This window comes from Elephas maximus, chromosome 17 (assembly GCF_024166365.1).
Source record: "Elephas maximus indicus isolate mEleMax1 chromosome 17, mEleMax1 primary haplotype, whole genome shotgun sequence".
Lineage (NCBI taxonomy): Eukaryota > Metazoa > Chordata > Mammalia > Proboscidea > Elephantidae > Elephas > Elephas maximus.
Window position 1 is genome coordinate 42177357 of NC_064835.1, and position 5078 is coordinate 42182434.

Genomic DNA, 5078 nt, shown 5'->3' on the forward strand with positions numbered 1-5078 from the left:
GATTTAGGGTTTAGGTTAGATTAGGATAGTGGGTCTCAATCCTCGTTGCACACTGGAATTACCTGGGGAGTATTAAAATGTACTGTGATTGAGGCTTCATCCCAAGAGATTCTCTTTGATCGGTCTGAGGCATCGTCTGGGTAACGGGAATCAGGTGATTCCAATGTGCAGTCACTGCTGAGAGCCACTGGATTAAGAGATAAAATAAGGCGGTGGTCAAGGGAACCACTTGGGATTGAATTTCAGCTTTGTCATAGACTTGCTGTGTAATTATGCACTCTTTTATTTTAACTTGTTTCTTCGTAAAAAAAAAAAATGGGCATGATAACACCTGCTTCCCATGGTTGCTGTGAGAGTTAAAGGAGATAAGTGTGTTCCTGGAATGTAGTGTCTTAATAATTTGTAGTTTTTGTTTCTTCTTTCTCAAGGAGGAGGTGGCATTGAGCCAGGCCTTGAAGGCTGGCAGGAGGTAAACATGGGGTGGCTGGGAGAGCAGAGCGGTTCAGGTGGGAGGTGTAATGGCTAAAGGTTTGAGGGGGGGAGTGGGGATGGGGTGGGAAGACACGCTGCGACTTGTGGGTAGGCCACTTAGCTCTGAAACAGGGCACAAGACAGTGGTGGGGGATCTGCCGGGAGAGACAGGTGGGGCACCAGAGTGCAAAGGGCGTGGCTTGTCAGTGTTTACCCACGGACACTGCTGTCCTCCCAGAAGCCCAGCCACACGTGAGGAGTCAAGGTCCTGGATCTTCTATCTCCACACATATACATACACCACACATGCACACACACACCACACACATGCACCCACACAAACACACTCACGCACATCACACATATGCACACACCCCCTCCCACACACACACCACACATACCACATATCCACACACACACCACACATGCACACATGTACACACACACCTCACACATCACACACACCACACACATGCACATACACACACCACACATGCACACACACACACCGCACACTTACCATCCACATGTACATACAGACACCACACACATCATGCACATCACACACACACCCACGCACCACATACCACGCACACACAAACACACACACCCATCACACACACACCCTACATGAACATACGCCCCCCACACACATCAGGCATGTCATACACATACCCACACACACATGCACCACACACACACCACACATGCACACACACACCACATACACACACCACACACACCCACACAAACACACACACATCACACATACACACACACCCCCTCCCACACACACACCACACATACCACATACTCACGCACCCACGACACACACCATGCATGCACACACATACCCACATACCTCACACACCACACACACACCAGCCGCATGAACATATACACATCACACACACACACACACCCTGCACACACAGTCACTCTCTGGTTCCAGGAACACAGCAGTGCATCTAGGAAAGGGTCAGCACAGGGTGGCAGTGGGGGTCCTGGGAGCAGAATGAGAGTAAAGGCCCTCACGTGCTGAATGAGGATGAGGGTTTTAGTCTAGGAGGAGGAATAGTAGGGCTTCGGAAAGGCTTGGGAGTGAATAACACCCTACCATAGGACAAGTAGGAGTCTTTTCTGTGAAAAATGGGGTGGAAGGTGGTGGTAGGACAGGCGGCTCTCACCAACTAGGCTTTAGACAGCTTCCTGAAGTGCCAAGTCTTTTACATGGTTTTTAAAAGCTCTGCAGTGGGGTTTTTATCTGGTGTGTGAGTTCATAGGTTATGAGTATAATAACAATTGTGAACTATTTGGAAAAACTCAAGTGAGTGGCTTAGAAGTTCTGTGTTGCTTAGGAGGTGGCTGAGAATGAACTCCAGCTTGTCTCTTTGTCTGCACACCAGACATGGTCACCCGCCTGTCCCAAAAGCATCTTCAATTTAAAATGTCTTAATCGGAGCTCTTGATATTCCTGCCCAACCTGTCCCTCCCCCAGTGTCCCAGTTTTCACTAAATGGTACTCTAGCTACTCAACTGGTCAGGGAGAAATCCTAGGCCCCATCTTCTGAAATAGATCCTGCCTTTATAATGCCAGTTATCTCCAGGCACCCCTTCCTGGGACCCCCATCCCTCTTCTTTCCAAACACTCTTCAATTACCTTCAGTGTGTTGTCTACCAAGTCAGGCGTGCACATAAATGCAACCAGGAGATTTTAAATGTAACTGATACCATTGGGTGGATAATTTTCTTCCTTAAACATTTTATGTTTATGTCTGAAAACACACCATCATTCGTCACTTGTCTACTAATAGGCTTTATTAGTTGACAGAAACTGTTGATAACATTAACACTTAGTTCATTGTTTTCAAACACTCGACTTTAATTTTTCTCACTATTGTATATGGCAGCTATTCTTTGTAAGGGGTAAATTAGTTTTCCAAAACAAACAAATCTGGGGCGTGTCCATGGAGCATGACTCGTAGAGTTATACTCATGGAAGCAGATTCTTGGAGCTATCTCAGCAAGCTGGCTGGTTTGCAGGCTGCCTTGGAGGAAGGTCTGCACTGTGGGGGACCACCGAGATTCGAATGTGCGGCCTTAGCACTGCCTGCCCAGGTGTTCCTTGTTGTCATTTATCCGCCAGACATCAGATTCACAAGGAACTTATTAATAAGCTAGACTGCCAATATGCTGAATTTATGGTGAAGGCCATATTTAATCACGGTCATGATTGAATTTGGATAAGCTCAAATTAGGATAAGAGTTCTGACAAATACATAACATACATGAGAACTATGAGACTAAATATTTGAAATTCGGACTTTTCTAGAAAATTTGAATGTGGATCAATCATCGATATGCCTTTCTGAGAACTGTGATCCTGAAGTACCTAATATTCAAAGACAAGGGAAACAAAATTAAGAATAGGATTTCTTTATTGCCAATTTTCTTTCTAAAATCTAGGCTGGTTCTCATCATTTCCTGGATTTTATTCATTCATGGCTCCACATTATCTATTGAAGGAGCACTGGCGGAGTAACGGTTAAGCACTTGGTTGCTAACTGAAAGGTCATGGTTTGATCTCCTCAGCTACTCCGTGGAAGAAAAACCTGGTGATCTGCTCCCATAAAGATTACAGCCTAGGAAACTCTATCGGGCAGTTCTACCCTGTCCTATAGGGTCACTATGAGTCAGAATGGTTTTGATGGCGCACAACAACAACCAGATCAATTACTGAATAAATCAGATTACTGCTTTTGACAATATAGTTGAGTAGAGACAGGTTTCTCCTGTCTCAAAAGTGATAGGCCTTGGATAAAATAGACCTTTGAACACATTTCTGGACTCCCAGTGAGGAAAGGACATTTACAAGTATCCCCCTGTGCCCTGACCTCCAAAGTGCACTTAAATCAGAGTGGTCATAAGCAGCAGGCAAGCACACGTCGAAGAGAGGTACCTCTCTGTGATGGTTCAGAGTGTGTGTCAACTTGGGTGAGCCGTGATTCTCAGTATTTATATGTGATCATTCCAATGATGGGATCGGCTGTGAGTTGCCAATCAGTTGGAAGGGAGTTTCCTTGGGGGTGTGGCCTGCACCCGAAAATGAGCAGTTTTTCTGGCTTTTTGCTCACTCTGGATCCTGCAGCTGCCTCCTGTTCATCTGACCCCCAGTTCTTGGGACTTGAACTATCAGTTTATCTGCTGATCTTGGGATTCACAGATCTTCACGGCCTGTGAGTGGAGCCCTGCTCTCCTGCCTTCCGATCTTGGGTTTGCCAGCCCCTGAGGCTACATGAGTAGGGAGAAGCCTCTATCCTAATCCACACACTTCGGATGTTGCAGTCTCTACAATCGCATTAGCCATTTTCTTTGATATAAATCTCTCTATATATTTATATGCTTTACTGGTTTTGCTTCTCTAGAAAACTCAGCCTAAGTTATCCTCCCAGGGAAAATGCTTACACCAGCACTGAAATTGATGGGCCTTCAATTAATGGGACCAGTGACAAGGTGGAGGCTAAACTTGAGGGGCTCAAATCAATCCAGGGCATTTAAAGGGTGCTAAATGGGTTCTGGAAACCCTGGTGGCGTAGTTGTTAAGAGCTACGGCTGCTAACCATAAAGGTCAGCAGTTCCAAACCACCAGGTCCTCCTTGTAAACCCTATGGGGCAGGTCTACTCTGTCCTATAGGGTCCCTATAAGTCAGAATCAACTTGACGACAAAGGATTTGGTTTTTAAATGGATTCTAGGTTGTTAGCACCCCCAGCCTCCTAGCAGAAGCTAAGACAAGTCCCCTCTGGAGGCAAGCACCTCAATTCAGCCATGAACCACAGTCCTTATAGATTAAGATCAGCCATTTCTGAGCTCACAGTCCTAGTCACCGAACACATGGAGCAACAAACCATGAGTGACACAAGTGAGAGTCAACAGACATGACAAACAATAGTTGGAACCCTTCAAGACTTCAACTGTTGCATTTACAGAATAAGAATGTAACCTCCACAATAGCAAACGTTTATATAGTACTTCCATGTACCAGGCCCTGTTGTAAGCAGTATACATATTGTGCCAGATATTGTCTCAACTCTGCACCTACCCTCTATGCCTTTCTAATTTGCACCAGATCAAGAGGTGGGAAAAGGGAGCACCTATTGTACCCTTGGCAGTGCCTCTGGCAGCAACAGCAGAAAGGGCAGCAGCAGTGGCAATCCAGGGAAGTGTCAGCTCTTGCAGCAGTCTCCTGGCTGTGGGACTTAGATAAGCAAGGTCCCTGAAGGGGCAGTGGCCAGCTGATGACCACAGACTCCTGGAGTAGCTGCCCAGCTTTGTGAAGGCAGAGCAGTGCTGGCTCAAAGGAGCCTCGATCTCTGCAGGGGAAGTAGATTTCTACTGGTCAGTTCCTGATCTCTGGGTCATGCTGCCTTCCCTCTTTTTTGGCCCTCAAGCTCTTCCGGTAATTTTGTAACCGAATTTCCTGTATTTAAATTTCTCTCTGATTGAAATATCCAGACTGGTTTCTGTTACCTGATGGGACGTTGTCTGATACACATGTAATAACTCATTTGATCCTCATCTAACTCTATCAGGGAAGTATGACAATTA